Genomic DNA, 18073 nt, shown 5'->3' with positions numbered 1-18073 from the left:
CCTAGGGGCAAGATCAGACTTGGACACCTTTCGCACCGAAAATCCTCTGGGTTACTGGGTCTTGAGGATGGATCACTGGCCAGACTTTGCACAGTATGCAATTGAGCTACTGGCCTGTCCTGCATCCAGCTTTCTTTCGGAACGCACATTCAGGGCTGCTGGAGGCTTTGTAACCAATCACAGGGTGCGCCTGTCCACCGAATCGGTCGATCGGCTGACCTTCATAAAAATGAATCAGTCTTGGATCACCAGCTACCAAGCACCTGATGCTGATGTAACAAATTGATTTTTTTTTAATGTGAGATCCCTTCAAGACTGCCTATGCTGATGCTGACTATGCTGTTATGCTGAGTGACAATCCTCTTCCTCCTCAATTTTCATGCTGATAGCTTGTAAGAACATTTTTGGTTCTGGGCATCGCCACCAGTGGCCAAGGCCCAATTTTTCTGCCCCTGTTTAACAGGGGCGTGTAATTACAATTTTTGATGCAATACTTTGCAGCAGGGCTCATTCCTGCGCTCCAACTATAGAATCTGTGAGGGGTTGCAGTGTTGTGGCACCAGTGCCTAAGGCCCAATTTTTCTGCCCTGTTCAACAGGTGCATGTAATTACAATTCTTGATCTAATATTTCACAGCAGGGCCCTGTGAGGGCTTACAGTGTTGTGGCAACACCAACACCTAAGGCCCCAATTTCTGCAGAGTATATAGGGCAGGCCCCTACTTTCAAACATCCAACTTACAAATGACTCCTACTTGCAAACAGAAGGAAACAACAAGAAGTTAGATGAAATCTACCCCTAGGAAGGGAAATTCTCTCCTGTAAGAGTTAATATGGGAAAAATATGTCCCCTCTTCACTGATGCTTTATCACCAATCTTTTCACTAAAAAAAACAAATTTTCAAAAAACATTTGTCATTGGGACAGAAAGTGAAAATCTTCTGAAGAGGAGCACAGACAACAAAACAAATGTTACAGGGGTGATAAGCCTTCCCTGTGTTTCCCAAAAAACTTAAAAAATAGATTTTTTGGCTGGAGCTACACTTTACAAATGTACCAGTTCCAAATTACAAACAGATTCTACTTAACAACAAACCTACAGTCCCTGTCTTGTTTGCACTGCCTGTATACTGCTGTTCAGAGTATATAGGGCCTGGGGGCCCCACTCCATTCCTTTTTTTAATTTGGGTGCAGGGTTACCCTTAATATCCATACAAGACCAAAAGGGCCTGGTAATGGACTGGGGGGTACCCATGCCGTTTGTCTCACTGACTTTCATCCATATTGCCAGAACCCGACATTACATTAAAGCCGCAAGCAGTTTTAAATGACTTTTATTCCTTTAAAAATGTCATTTTGTGCAGGGACTGTTCTAAGCACAGGAAACACGCGCCACTTTACAGGCATACTATAGACACCCCCCAGGTACGATATTTAAAGGAATATTTCACTTTTTTTTTTCACTTTAAGCATCATTAAAATCACTGCTCCCGAAAAAACATCAGTTTTTAAAACTTTTTTTGCATTGATACATGTCCCCTGGGGCAGGACCCGGGTCCCCAAACCTTTTTTAGGACAATAACTTGCATATTAGCCTTTAAAATTAGCACTTTTGAATTTGAACATTCGCGTCCCATAGACTTTAATGGGGTTCTAAAATTTGCACAAACTTTCGGTTCGTTTGCAGGTTCTGGTGCGAACCGAACCGGGGGGGTGTTCGGCTCATCCCTAGTTGGGAACACTGCCTTTAGAAAAGAAACTGTACAAAATAAGGTCCTTTGGAATGGACAATAGGGTGAGTACATGGATTGAAACCTGGCTACAAGGGTGAGTTCAGAGGGTGGTGATAAATGGGGAGTACTCGGAATGGTTGGGGTGGGTAGTGGGGTCCCCCAGGGTTCTGTGCTGGGACCAATCCTATTTAATTCATTTAGAAATGACCTGGAGGATCAATCTCTGTATTTGCAGACAATACTAAGCTAAGCAGGGCAATAACTTCTCCGCAGGATGTGGAAACCTTGCAAGAAGATCTGAACAAATTAATGGGGTGGGCAAATACATGGCAAATTAGGTTTAATGTAGAAAAATGTAAAATAATGTATTTGGGTGGCAAAAATATGATCGCAATCTATACACTAGTGGGAGAACCTCTGGGGGAATCTAGGACGGAAAAGGACCTGGGGGTCCTAATAGATGATAGGCTCAGCAATGGCATGCAATGCCAAGCTGCTGCTAACAAAGCAAACAGAATATTGGCATGCATTAAAAAGGGATTAACTCCAGGGATAAAGCGATAATTCTCCCATTCTACAAGGCTCTGGTCCGGCTGCACCTAGAGTATGCTGTCCAGTTCTGGGCACCAGTCCTCAGAAAGGATGTACTGGAAATTGGAGCGAGTACAAAGAAGGGCAACAAAGCTAATAAAGGGTCTGGAGGATATTAGTTATGAGGAAAGGTTGCGAGCACTGAACTTATTCTCTCCGGAGAAGAGACGCTTGAAAGGGGATATGATTTCAATTTACAAATACCGTTCTGGTGCCCCCACAATATGGATAACATTTCGCAAAAAGGGAGTTTAACAAGACACGTGGCCACTCACTAAAATGAGAAGAAAAGAGGTTTAATCATAAACTATGTAGAGGGTTCTTTACTGTTAGAGCGGCCAGGATGTGGAATTCCCTTCCACAAGCGGTGGTCTCAGCAGGGGGCATCAATAGTTTCAAAAACCTATTAGATAAGTATCAGAACAAACACAACATACAGGGATTTACAAGGTAATATTGACTTATAATCACACACATAGGTTGGACTCGATGGACTTGTGTTTTTTTTCAACCTTACCTACTATCTAACTATGTAACATTGGGGTGACTAGATTGCCTCAGTGGTCCATGCTTACAATAGCACGGTGAATGACTCTACCCTTACTGGAGGGAGGCCCGCTTGCCTGTGGATCTGGCCTTTGAAACATCCCTGGATCACACTTCTCAGGCCTCTTATTGAGGATATGTTAATAGATTTCAAAGAAGCTTGAAAACTGCCTGTGAGAGAGCCAATGAAGCATCCACTGCTAGAGAACAAAGAAACAAAAGGAACTTTGATCTCAAAGTGAGGGTTCAGGACTTGCAACCAAGATACTGGGTGCTATTACACTGTTTAGCAGTGCCAGGAAAACTCAAATTGGCCAATTGATGGCGTTCTTAACCATACATTGTCTGCAAACGGCTACCTGGCCTTCCTGTGTACCAAATTCGCCTGGAAGGGAAAACCTGTCTGCTCAAAACCTGGCATCAAAACCACCTCCTGCCCATATCTGAGGCCATTTGGGTATCTCCACCCCTTGTTCTGATACACCTTGCTCTCCTACTTTGAGGCCTAGCACCCATCAGACCCCTTCATCTACTTTTCAAGAGGAAGAAGAAGAGGAGAGTGATGAGGAAGAGCTAACTCTTGATTATGGATTTCCCCGCTTGAGGATACCACCAGAGTCTCTCAGTCCCCATTGGAAGATATGGATAAAGTCTCTCAGCCTGAAAGGATAGAACATCAGCCTTTTTAGACAGAGGTCTGTACCATCCCTTGTGAGAGGGACTAGGTGGGTCAAACTGGAACCAGCTGACAACTCTGAAGTACAAGATCTAAGAAAAGTTCCTGGCCCCCTCCACCCCTGACACAGGAGGAGAGACTGTTCCTGAGAGTGCAGAAGAACCAGAGTCTGGTTGTAGCTTTTGGGGTCTGAACTAGGGATGAGCCGAACACCCCCCTGTTCGGTTCGCACCAGAACATGCGAACAGGAAAAAAGTTCGTTCGAACATGCGAACACCGTTAAAGTCTATGGGACACGAACATGAATAATCAAAAGTGCTAATTTTCAAGGCTTATATGCAAGTTATTGTCATAAAAAGTGTTTGGGGACCTGGGTCCTGCCCCAGGGGACATGGATCAATGCAAAAAAAAGTTTTAAAAACGGCCGTTTTTTCAGGAGCAGTGATTTTAATAATGCTTAAAGTCAAACAATAAAAGTGTAATATCCCTTTAAATTTCGTACCTGGGGGGTGTCTATAGTGTGCCTGTAAAGGGGCGCATGTTTCCTGTGTTTAGAACAGTCTGACAGCAAAATGACATTTTGAAGGAAAAAACTCATTTAAAACTACCCGCGGCTATTGCATTGCCGACAATACACATAGAAGTTCATTGATAAAAACGGCATGGGAATTCCCCAAAGGGGAACCCCGAACCAAAATTAAAAAAAAAAAATGACGTGGGGGTCCCCCTAAATTCCATACCAGGCCCTTCAGGTCTGGTATGGATATTAAGGGGAACCCCGGCCAAAATTTAAAAAAAAAATGACGTGGGGTTCCCCCTAAATTCCATACCAGACCCTTCAGGTCTGGTATGGATTTTAAGGGGAACCCCGCGCCAAAAAAAAAAAAAAAAACGGCGTGGGGTCCCCCCAACAATCCATACCAGACCCTTATCCGAGCACGCAACCTGGCAGGCCGCAGGAAAAGAGGGGGGGACGAGAGTGCGGCCCCCCCTCCCTCCTGAACCGTACCAGGCCACATGCCCTCAACATTGGGAGGGTGCTTTGGGGTAGCCCCCCAAAACACCTTGTCCCCATGTTGATGAGGACAAGGGCCTCATCCCCACAACCCTGGCCGGTGGTTGTGGGGGTCTGCGGGCGGGGGGCTTATCGGAATCTGGAAGCCCCCTTTAACAAGGTGACCCCCAGATCCCGGCCCCCCCCCTGTGTGAAATGGTAAGGGGGTACATAAGTACCCCTACCATTTCACGAAAAAAGTGTCAAAAATGTTAAAAATGACAAGAGACAGTTTTTGACAATTCCTTTATTTAAATGCTTCTTCTTTCTTCTATCTTGCTTCATCTTCTGGTTCTTCTGGCTCTTCTGGTTCTTCTGGTTCTTCCTCCGGCGTTCTCGTCCAGCATCTCCTCCGCGGCGTCTTCTGTCTTCTTCTCCTCGGGCCGCTCCGCACCCATGGCATGGGGGGGAGGCTCCCGCTCTTCTCTTCTTCTCTTCTTCTTTTCTTCTTTTCTTCTTTTCTTCTCTTCTTCTTCATTTTCTTCTCCGGGCCGCTCCGCAATCCATGCTGGCATGGAGGGAGGCTCCCGCTGTGTGACGGCGCTCCTCGTCTGACAGTTCTTAAATAACGGAGGGGGGCGGGGCCACCCGGTGACCCCGCCCCCCTCTGACGCACGGTGACTTGACGGGACTTCCCTGTGACGTCACGGGGAATGCCACAGGGAAGTCCCGTCAAGTCACCGTGCGTCAGAGGGGGGCGGGGTCACCGGGTGGCCCCGCCCCCCCGTTATTTAAGAACTGTTAGACGAGGAGCGCCGTCACACAGCGGGAGCCTCCCTCCATGCCAGCATGGATTGCGGAGCGGCCCGGAGAAGAAAATGAAGAAGAAGAGAAGAAGAGAAGAAAAGAAGAAAAGAAGAAGAGAAGAAGAGAAGAGCGGGAGCCTCCCCCCCATGCCATGGGTGCGGAGCGGCCCGAGGAGAAGAAGACAGAAGACGCCGCGGAGGAGATGCTGGACGAGAACGCCGGAGGAAGAACCAGAAGAACCAGAAGAGCCAGAAGAACCAGAAGATGAAGCAAGATAGAAGAAAGAAGAAGCATTTAAATAAAGGAATTGTCAAAAACTGTCTCTTGTCATTTTTAACATTTTTGACACTTTTTTCGTGAAATGGTAGGGGTACTTATGTACCCCCTTACCATTTCACACAGGGGGGGGGCCGGGATCTGGGGGTCACCTTGTTAAAGGGGGCTTCCAGATTCCGATAAGCCCCCCGCCCGCAGACCCCCACAACCACCGGCCAGGGTTGTGGGGATGAGGCCCTTGTCCTCATCAACATGGGGACAAGGTGTTTTGGGGGGCTACCCCAAAGCACCCTCCCAATGTTGAGGGCATGTGGCCTGGTACGGTTCAGGAGGGAGGGGGGGCCGCACTCTTGTCCCCCCCTCTTTTCCTGCGGCCTGCCAGGTTGCGTGCTCGGATAAGGGTCTGGTATGGATTTTTGGGGGGACCCCACGCCGTTTTTTTTTTTTTTTTGGCGCGGGGTTCCCCTTAAAATCCATACCAGACCTGAAGGGTCTGGTATGGAATTTAGGGGGAACCCCACGTCATTTTTTTTTTTAAATTTTGGCCGGGGTTCCCCTTAATATCCATACCAGACCTGAAGGGCCTGGTATGGAATTTAGGGGGACCCCCACGTCATTTTTTTTTTTTTAATTTTGGTTCGGGGTTCCCCTTTGGGGAATTCCCATGCCGTTTTTATCAATGAACTTCTATGTGTATTGTCGGCAATGCAATAGCCGCGGGTAGTTTTAAATGAGTTTTTTCCTTCAAAATGTCATTTTGCTGTCAGACTGTTCTAAACACAGGAAACATGCGCCCCTTTACAGGCACACTATAGACACCCCCCAGGTACGAAATTTAAAGGGATATTACACTTTTATTGATTGACTTTAAGTATTATTAAAATCACTGCTCCTGAAAAAACGGCCGTTTTTAAAACTTTTTTTTGCATTGATCCATGTCCCCTGGGGCAGGACCCAGGTCCCCAAACACTTTTTATGACAATAACTTGCATATTAGCCTTTAAAATTAGCACTTTTGATTTCTCCCATAGACTTTTAAAGGGTGTTCCGCGGCATTCGAATTTGCCGCGAACACCCCAAATTGTTCGCTGTTCGGTGAACTTGCGAACAGCCAATGTTCGAGTCGAACATGAGTTCGACTCGAACTCGAAGCTCATCCCTAGTCTGAACCGTCAGTCTGAAACTTCAAATAACATATATTCAAGACTTAGACGGGAAATCTGTTCACCTAAGAGACTAACGTACGACACTCTGGGAGAGAGTTCCAATGAACTCATTTCTATAGCTCAACGTGCTAGTCAAGTGCCAGCTTCTTCCACTGAACCTTTGGTAGTGGATGACTCTGTTCCACCCCCTGACACTACTGGGTGGATCACTAATCTATTACTGACCAGTAACTAAAATGATTTAACTTTGTCTGATGACCTGTATAGTTTACTATTGGAGAATCCATCTATTAGTCAGCTGTTTGCTACTGTAAATTCTAGTTAACATAATAATTATTTGCAGATCTTTAGTGTGTTAATTAACAAATATTTGGTAGGACCGTATCCTGTCTTTGGGGACCAAAGACTTTCAAGTGGGGGGAGGATGTAGCAGGGAGCAGACTACTGTTAAATGACTTTGCAGACTTGCCTTCTGCTGTCACAGACTGACTTTCTGTATCCCTCTAGTACTGGGCCTGGATTACTTGCATCACACTTCTGAGCCTAGAGGAGAGCATTGTGGGAACTGTAGTCTTCTGGGCAGACATCGCTAAACTGCAGAACTGTCTATAAACTACACCTCCCAGCAAGCCACCTGCTCCAGGGGAGGATTATGGGAGAGACTATAAAGTGAAGTGCTGGACAGGCCCACGCTCTCTTGCTTCCCAGGTCCCATCGAGGTAACACCAGCTCGCCGTTGTTTGAGAGGACTGCGGCCTACTACAGGGTTCACAGCCTTTTGCAGCTCCAGCCTCAGTGGGTCAGAGGTGGCACACTACAGAAGGGGCACCTCCAGCAGAATAGCAGAAAGCATTAAAGTCAGATGACTCACTAGTTCAGCAGACAAATCGCCACCTCAGCCCACCTTCAGTAAGAAGAAGTCACACGGATGGATTGTTTGTCAGGAAGTTGCCAAAGTTTCAAGGATTGGTGAGAGGGCACCTGCCCAACATCCAGCCACCAGCCACTATCATATCACTTTGAGTATTGTATACAGACACCTTATACCAGGATTGCTGAAAGTCTTGCTATTAGTCAGAATTAATCGCTTGCCTTGACTGTTTATCACTGTTCTACACTTAGGAATCCTTACACTTTGAGCTCCAACTGCCGGTGAAGATCGTTACAAGGCCTTGCATTCTGAACATTGCTGCTCTATTGCTCTTAAAGGGGACACGTACCTAATACCTATATTACCTCATCTCTCATTAGGATTAAGAGTACTATAGGCCTGCCTGGGGTTCACCATTAGGGATGAGCCAAACACCCCCCGCTTCAGTTCGCAGCAGAACATGCGAACAGGCAAAAAATTTGTTTGATCACGCAAACACGGTTAAAGTCTATGGGGCACAAACATGAATAATCAAAAGTGCTACTTTTACAGGCTTATAAGCAAGTTATTGTCGTAAAAAGTGTTTGGGGACCTGGGTCCTGCCCCAAGGGATATGTATCAATGCAAAAAAAAGTTTTTAAAACGGCCATTTTTTCGGGAGCAGTAATTTTAATAATGCTTAAAGTGAAACAATAAAAGTGAAATATTCGTTTAAATTTCGTACCTGAGGGGTGTCTATAGTATGCCTGTAAAGTGGCGCATGTTTCCCATGTTTAGAACAGTCCGAGAGCAAAATGACATTTCACAAGGAAAAAAGTAATTTAAAAGTACTCGCGGCTATAATGAATCGTCGGTCCCGGCAATACAGATAAGTCATTGAAAAAAATGGCATGGGATTCCCCCACAGTCCATTACCAGGCCCTTTGGGTCTGGTATGAATATTAAGGGGAACCCCGAAGCAAAATTCCATACCGGGCCCTTATCCAAGCATGCAACCTGACAGGCCGCAGAAAAAGAGGGGGGGACAAGAAAGCGCCCCCTCTCCTGAACAGTACCAGGCCACATGCCCTCAACATGGGGAGGGTGCTTTGGGGTAGCCCCCCAAAGCACCGTGTTCCCATGTTGATGGGGACAAGGGCCTCATCCCCACAACCCTTGACCGCTGGTTGTGGGGGTCTGCGGGCAGGGGGCTTAACGGAATCTGGAAGCCCCCTTTAACAAGGGGACCCCCAGATCCCGACCTCCCCCCTGTGTGAAATGGTAACGGGGTACAAATGTACCCCTACCATTTCACAAAAAAAGTGTGAAAATGGTAAAAATGACATAACACGGCTTGGGACAAATCCTTTATTAAAAAATAAAAAAATAAAAATGTCCCACAAAGTCTTCTTCTTCTTCTCTTGCTCCACCAATGGACCAAATAAGAAAAAAAAAAAACGTGACCGACCCGCCTCCATGGGAGGCTTCCCGCTGTATGACGCATCGTCGCTTTGACAGTTCTTTTATAACTGAGGGCGGGGCCACACCGTGACGTTCCTGGGTTAATATTCAAGAGACCTGTTCTGCCATCATTCAGGTCCTGCAGAAGGACTATATTAAGGTAAGTTTTATCCTTTAACATCACAATCTATGTATTTAATGTTTGCTAATGTATTGTATTTATTTCATCATTCCATAATTATCATGATTGTAATATGCTGTGAATGTCCTCTTTGTCCTGCATGCTGTATATTTGCATATTTGCCTTCACTAACCTCCCCAGCATGCTATCCTGGGCCCATACACACCTAGCCTAGTCACTTAACAATGTATTTTGTCAACTCCATTTTAGTGCTTACCCTAAACAACCCCTAAAATGTGTCCAAATGTTATTGTCCTTAAATTCAGGCAGAGTGCAAGAGGCTTTTTTGGGGGGGGGGCAAAACTCATTTGGAACCTTCCCTCCCCCCCAACCACTAAGTCAACCGATACCAATACTCTATCTGCTGACTTTGCCAAACCCATATACACTATACCTACCTCTTTTGTGGTCATATTTATGGATGAATTCACCAAAGCATGTAGTGCAAGTGCCTGCCTGAATATTTTCAAATGGTACTGTTTAAAGTGTTGTTCTCCTATTATCTTGATAGGTAATTGCAGAATGTAAAAATGTGCTTCAATTTCGACAGTGCGTATTCATATTTTTGGATTATGACACTTCTTACCTCTCCAGCTGGCTTCCAAAAGTGTAAGTAAGGAGGGGCTGACCAAAGTAACACACATTATTTATGCATTCAGCTCTCAATGAAGTGGAGAGAGTTACCTGTCCAAAACATCTCCCCCCCACCCTAAAATTTTTACAATGGACCATCAGAGGGGGTGAGGAATCTGATAAGTGGACCTTATACTTTTGTCTTTAAATACTAATTTCAATAAATGTTATACTTATGTTGGACAAGAATGTTTGTGTCTGCTTGCAATGTTATGTGCAAAAGTACTAATTATGTTTTTCTAGTTTGACTCCAGTTTCCTTCCCACCCATAGGAATGGCAGACTGTGGCCTCCCAATTCCACCAGCAGTGGGATTTCCAAATTGCGGTGGTGCAATCAATGGGAAGCACGTCCAGATCGTCCCAACTCGGGGTCATACTACTTCAATTATAAGGGGTGCAGTAATATTGTGATGCTGGCGGTGGTGACGGCAAATTATGAGTTCCTATATCTGGACGTAGGGAAGAATGGCCATATGTCTGATGGAGGAGTGATCGCCCAGATGGAATTTTACTGGCGTCTCCAGAATGGCACCTTGGGTTGCCACCTCCGGAGGATAATGTGGCGGGCCTCAAGTTTGTTTTTGTGGTGGATGAGGCCTTTGCACTGGGAGACCATCTGATGAGGCTGTTTAATTACCGGCTGGCCCGTGCCAGAAGAGTGGTCGAGAATGCCTTTGGCATAATGGCCAGCAGGTTCCGGCTTTTCCAAATGGCCATTAACATGGCCAAATACAAACTAAATCACATCATCTTGAGCTGCCGCATTATTCACAATTTCCTGCGGAAGAATGCAGCCAACTATCTGGCCTCAGTTGCAACTGAGGCCTAATTTTCACCTGACCAAACAATGACGGCGCTTGAAAGTTGCTGTCCTGGCTTGCCCCCCCAAAGCACCCGCGAAGTACGGAAAAACTATGTGGAGTACTTTGTGGGTAGGGGGGCAATTGATTTACCAGAAAATCTGGAAGCTGTGTAAATTTTTTTTTTTTTAAACTAAACTCATATTTCATTTGAATTCCTGTTTGTGTTTCTTATCTGTCTCCTAGGTTCTCCAATGGCCTTTTATTTTTGGCCATTTTCTTCAATAGTGCAAACGTAACTTATTTGATAGATAAGGTGACAATCTCTTCTTCAGCTAACTATTATGTTGTGCTGTGGGTCTGCTACACACACCAATGTTGTTGTCAATGTATGTAATGCATTAATGATAAAAATAAACATCCTTTTCAACTCCATGAATTGCTTGTAGTCCCTAAAATGGCCTGATTTTGGTAAATTTAACAGCACAGTGGGGGTTAATTACTAAAGGCAAATCCACTTTGCACTACAAGTGCACTGCAATTGCACTTGTAGTGCAAAGTGGATTTGCCTTTAGTAAATAACCCCCATTGTCACTGTAACTACACCAACTTAACAAATAAACTGGTATTGAGCATTGAAATAAGAAGCCACACATTGTTGAATATAAAACATTTTTTTCAAGCACATTCACATGTGCGTTATAAACGTTTTTGGATCAAACCAATATCTTGGTGTATAACATGTATGTTTGACATAAATTTGCCTTTTTTGGGGCTAAACAGGCATGTTTAAAAACATTACATACACATCCCCAACTCAGGAACTTACAAAGTTCAACTTTGCTAAAGTGAAGGCCATATGAGACATTAGTATGTCAAAACTGTGTTAATCTTGTCTTCATCAGATGGGGTGATCTCACCCCTCTAAAAGCCAAATTTTGAAGATGCACACAAATTTGGACTCAAAATTTGGATTTCCCTCATGATCCCATGCCTAAATTGTGTGTCTTTTCCCTACATCTATTTTGCTCAAGCCACAAAACACACAGTGTTTCAACGTGCTATCTCCCATCATGGGATATCAATGTACGTGTTTTGTGGGTGCAACCCCTTCCTCAAAACTAAAGTAGTTGAGAGGAAGGGTTTGCACCCCCGAAACACGTCCATTGATCCCTCATGATGGGAGCTAGCACATGTGGACACACTGGGGCTTATTTCAGAAATGACAATCCACTTTGCCCTACAAGTACACAGGTATACTTAGCAGACAGATATTTGAGGCTAGAAATAGTAATATGAAACATTGCTTGGAAGTGTGGTCCAATTGTCTGTTTTGGCAGAGTTCCAAGCTGAACAGATGATTTTTCCCTTACAAAGGCTGGAATACTTACCTGTTTTGTGCAAGTTTCACACATGGAGAGACCCCTAGTATCCACTGGAGCACCTGCATGGGACACAATAAAAAGGTTGTTCTGGTGTCCCACACTAGTGCTCCTGCATCCAGATGTGTAAACAGCTGCTGAGTGTCCTCTCCTTACACTGAATCAAGTTGTCATTTCATTATAGTTTAAAACACATCTAGACAACAATGTAATAAACTTATTTTTAATCAAAATAGACATGAACAAATGTAGTTAACCTGCATCTGCCAAAAACGTTGTATTAGTGGTCGAACGACCGATGTTTAATACGAACGATTCCTGTGCCCATGAACCTCAAACTTGGCATTTTTAACCGTACAATAGTAAAGAAAAGCACATGGACCAGCACGAAAGTAATAATAATTATAGGAACACAGGAAAAATACTTACTTTTTAGCTGCACTTTCCTGATCTTTCTATACTGATCATGCTCTCTCAATTTCAGGTCTGACCAGAGTTTCCTCAATTGCTCCTTGGATCGTCGTACCCCAAAAGTCCTGTGCAGACTTTTCACAACTTTAGTCATGATCTTGGCCTTTCTCACATTTGGGTTTCTGTACGGTCCATGCTTCCCATCATAGTCTGTCCTCTTTAAGATGTCCACCATCTCCACTATTTCTTCAAAGGACATATATGAGGCCTTATATCTCATCCTGTATCTGGAACTGCCTTGCTCCAGGCTTTCGTCGTCGTTGCTGATAACAGCACACACCTGCTGTGTCTCTCCGCCATGTACTCTCCCTCTGCCCCAAAAGAGAAGAGGCGGGGAATATACTAGAAAGAAGGACAGGGGCGGAGTTTGACGCATGTGCAGTGTATATAAAGCATAACACGTGGGAGTCGTACGTACGATCTGTGAGTGGAGAACGAAGGATCTTTAGCGCCGATCATTCAAACGAAGGTACAATTGTAACTTGGGGCATCATCGGTTAGTGGCCTATGTTGCTTATAGATTAAGGCCTATATTGGGACAAGATTAGGAGAGTTTAGTCTGACATTAGGGTTTGTCTTGTGCTCTGCTTTTCAGATAAAATGGTGGATAATTTCACAGCCCCTGACTTCCTGCATAGCTTCATAGACAAGTACAGGGAGCTGTCTTTCTCTGGCAAGTCCAATGCAGGGACTATTCAAACAAGCAAAAGAGGAAGTTATCGCTGGATAAACTGTTGGAATTGGTGAAGCCTGTGTATCCCACTGCAGACATCACCTATTTGAAGGCCAAAATTGGTGGCCTAAGGAGCACATATAATAGGGAGCGCAAGAAGGTCCAGGATTCCCTGAGATCCGGAGCAGCAGCAGATGACATATATGTACCCAGGCTGTGGTACTACGACAGACTGCGTTTTTTGTCTGACCGGACAGAACCCAGGCAATCACTATCAACACTTCCTTCCACATCAGCTGAGGCTCCTGAAGTCCAACCTGGGCCTTCTACCCAGGAAGAAGATATGGAGGAGCCCAGCTTGACCCAGGTATAGCATTGTTGAACATAGTTCTTGTCAAAAATTGAATGATGTTAACTAGATGTTATTGATCACAAATTTCTGATTTAACAAAGTGGTTTACATATCAATAGACAGTAGTAGCCAAAAATGATTGGGACAAGAATGAGAAATGCTGGCATCAGAATCATAGTCTTTTCAAATTTGTTAACATTCAATTTGCAACAGTCATGAGCTCAAAATTGTGTGTGAATGATGACCAAAAACCTAAAACTATGTACCATTTTCATACACAGGAAAGTCTCAGCCAGGAGGAGGCCGTGGCAAGCAGCCTGACAGAATCCCAGGTTCCTCCCCTCCGCCCTCCAACCAAAAGTTCCAGGAAGGCAAGGAACCTGGAGGCTGCTTTCCTAAAACAGGCTACTGCGGCAATTACCATGACCCCTGGTGTCCATGAGGCATTTGGACTTGTCACTGCCAGCAAACTAGAACACATGGAGGAGGGCCAATGTAAAATATGTGAATAAATTATTCTGAAGGCCCTAAACAAGAGAACAAGGGGCGAACTCACACCTCAAACACACCTGTGTGAGTTGGACCATGCTCCTCCACCACCTCCAGCAACACCACCAACACCACAGCCACCCAACCCACCACAGCAGCATGGAAGGAAACGTGGAAGGAAGTGTTGAGACTGATGGCCTACGTTTGGTGTGATCTGGTAAAAAACACAGGCTGTTGTAAGACCACAGCCTCAGGACATATATGTCATCTGCTGCTGCTCCCGATCTCTCGGAATCCTGGACCATTTTGTGCTCCCTATTAAATGGACTCCTCAGGTTACCAATTTTGACAGTCAAATAATTGATGTCTACCCTGGGGTACAAAGGCTTCACCAATTCCAACTGTTTCTCCAGCGTTGCCTTCCTCTTTATTTTGTTATGACCTTGTGCTCCCTATTAAATTTCAAATTTTGGTTTTGACAAATACTTGGCTATGTGTTTTACTTCAAAAAGGACAGTTTGTGAGTAGGCAGGTACATTTCAAAAATACAATGTCAAATTAACAAGGGACACCAACATAGTATTTAAGGTTAAAAAATACAAGATAATAATGGTGTTGTGGTAACTTGACACACAAAACGAAAAAAAAAAATTATTATGGAGATCACTACAAAAAAAAGAAAAAAAAAGATTATTCTGGAGATCACAAGAAAAAAATAAAAAATAAAATATAGAGATCAGTAGAAAAAAAAAGAAAAAAAAAGATTATTCTGGAGATCACGAGAAAAAAAAAAACAAACCCAAAAAAATATTATTCTGCAGATCACTATAAAGAATAAAAAATATGTTTGTCAGAACTCTGTGAATATCAGCAGCAAAGCAACTTCATTATTATAGCATTATAAAGAAGAAGAGAATAAGCTGCATTAAGCGTTTTCATAATTTGCCGCGTAATGAATGTGATTACGAATGCTAGTTTTACAAGACCGAGCGCTTCCGGCTTGTACTTGATTACGAGCATGCGTGAACTTTTGTGCGATTGACTTGTGTACACACAATCAGAAAGTCCGACAACAAAATTTTGTTGGTGGAAAATTTGAGAACCTGCTAGCCAACATTTGTTGGCGGAAAGTCCGACAACAAATGTTCGATGAAGCATACACACGGTCAGACTTTCAGCCAACAAGCTCACATCCAACATTTCCCATCTGAAAATCTGACCATGTGTATGCGGCATAAGGGTTTTGGGTACACAAGATTTTATAAAGCAACAATAAACAATTTGCATATGAAGGGACAGACCGTAGGTATAATGAATACATGTACATATAAGGTAAAGTACAAAGTGTTGCAGTAAGAAATATATAGAGATATATAACACTTACTTATGTCATGTGATTTACAATAAAAATATCTTCACTTTAGCACATAGATCAGTACATGACCAACAGAACCATATAACAAAAAGAGTCCCCTTGCAGCGTTAGAACTTCTTATCCCACATTTGAGTATGAAACCCTAGCGTGCCTGTGGCATCCATTGGGTGGAAGATCTTATTCATAACAGCAAACCCAAAACTTTCTCTGAATTGATGTCCACCTTACAAATACCTCATAAGGATTCTTTCCTATTCCTATGTATCTCCCATTTCTGAAATACTACTCCCAAACCCCCAATATACCTACACCCGCAGGCCTGCCAATTTTAGACAAACCACACTATCCAGCCAAAGGGCATCTCACTTTTTTATTCTCTCTTTCAACACAAAGGGAAAATCTCTAAAACTCTTCCGATGCAGCAGTGGGAGAAAGACCTGCACCTATCCTTTTTGGAGGGCCAGTGGTCAAAAGCCCTAAGCTATACATACTTAATAACACACTGTATTAACCACTGGGAGCTGGCTCAAAAGATCACCACGAGGTGGTATCTCACTCCATTTAGACTAGCCAAATTTTTCCCTAACAGTGCCCCTCTATGTTGGAGAGGTTGTGGACAAATTGGCAGATTATTTCATATTTTATGGACTTGTAAGAACCTGTCCAGCTTCAGGCACCTAATCTCTACAGTCACCGGTATACTGCTACCACTAGATCGAGCTTTAGCAATCCTGAATCTAGGTATTGAAAAAATCCCCACGCAAATTCATAATATTGTTCTACAAATCCTATTAGCGGACAAATCTCAAATCACTGAAATGTGGTGTAAATCCCTAGCGCCCAATCTATCAGAACTCATAGCTATGGTTAACCTTCACTATACATTTGAAAAAATGCTTGCTATTAGGGCTAACACTATCACTAAGTTTGAATGGGCATGGAAAGACTGGAATCAGGCTGCACCAGCTAAAAAATAACCAAATTTTGTTGCGCTACTACAAAAAACGTGTGAATGGAATAGCAGCCAGCATCACCAGTGTAGTGACAGTGTAAACAGAGTGAAAGAATAAATGCAGCGCTAAACAAAAATTCATAAGAGTTAGCTAGCACAGTGTATACTAGTAACATATATGTGACAACTAATCATTTAATGTGATAAAAGATGACAACCACATTGAAAAAAGTGGGAGGGTAAACCTCAATGGCTAAAAGTAATGTCCATAACAAAATGAAAGTTCATCCACCTAAGCAACATAATACTTCTGGTGCCGAAGAGGAAGAGCGTATGTGATAAGTACACTTAAATCGCATGGGTGGTCTTCATATGCTGAAAATCCACAGGAAAAATGGAAGGAGTAAATATGCTTACTGGAAAAGGTGGACACATTCACCGTATGGCTAAGTGTCATTCAGGCTTGTGGATCCACCGATCCAGATGGATGCTTGTGGAGAGATGTTAGTAGTGGATTCCAATGGTTCCTTCCGAGACGACCGTGGACAACCGTGGGAAACGGATGATGTTCAGATCCTCAGAGGAGCAAGTAGAGAGGAGACATTGCTGGAACTGGCAGCAGAAGAGTGCCTTCACCTCATTCTCTTAACCCAAAGCAAAACAGTTAGAAGAAGATTCTAGAAGTCACCAACAAGATCATTGAGCTGCTGACAGGAGAGTGAAAGCTTCATCCTCCAGCCATTCATTTGCTGCTAAGGTGAACCCATCCACCCTCTGCTGAACATCATCCGTTTCCCACGGCTGTCCACGGTCGCCTCAGAAGGAACCATTGGAATCCACTACTAAGTCTCTCCACAAGCATCCATCTGGATCGGTGGATCCACAAGCCTGAATGACACTTAGCCATAGGGTGAATGTGTCCACCTTTTCCGATAAGCGTATTTACTCCTTCCATTTTTCCTGTGGATTTTCAGCATATGAAGACCACCCATGCGATTTAAGTGTACTTATCACATACGCTCTTCCTCTTCGGCACCAGAAGTATTATGTTGCTTAGGTGGATGACATTTCATTTTGTTATGGACATTGCTTTTAGCCATTGAGGTTTACCCTCCCACTTTTTCCAATGTGGTTGTCATCTTTTATCACGTCGAATGATTAGTTGTCACATATATGTTTCTAGTATACACTGTGCTAGCTAACTCTTATGAATTTTTGTTTAGCGCTGCATTTATTCTTTCACTCTGTTTGCACCAGCTGAACCATAAGTAAGATCCCTAAATGATTGTTGCCAAGCCATTGTTGTATATTTTTTTTTTGTTTTGTTTTGTTAACTTGCCAACAATTACTATACTATCTTTTTTTATTACATTATACTTACTCTGTATATTCTTGATTATTTTATTTCCCATTTTGGACAATCTCTACTACCATGTTGTATGATGACGTTGTACTATTTTTTGTACTGTTCATTGGCCTTACAACTTGTTCCTGACTAGGGATGAGCCTAACACCCCCCTGTTCAGTTTGCATCCAGAACATGCGAACAGGCAAAAAATTAGTTCCAACACGCAAACACAATTAAAGTCTATGGGACACGAACATAAAAAGCCGCGGAACACCCTTTAAAAGAAAAATCAAAAGTGCTAATTTTAAAGGTTAATA

Source organism: Aquarana catesbeiana, linkage group LG03, assembly GCF_042186555.1.
Source record: "Aquarana catesbeiana isolate 2022-GZ linkage group LG03, ASM4218655v1, whole genome shotgun sequence".
NCBI classification, from domain to species: Eukaryota; Metazoa; Chordata; class Amphibia; order Anura; family Ranidae; genus Aquarana; species Aquarana catesbeiana.
The sequence above is the reverse complement of the archived record's forward strand: the minus strand, read 5'-3'. Positions refer to the sequence as shown.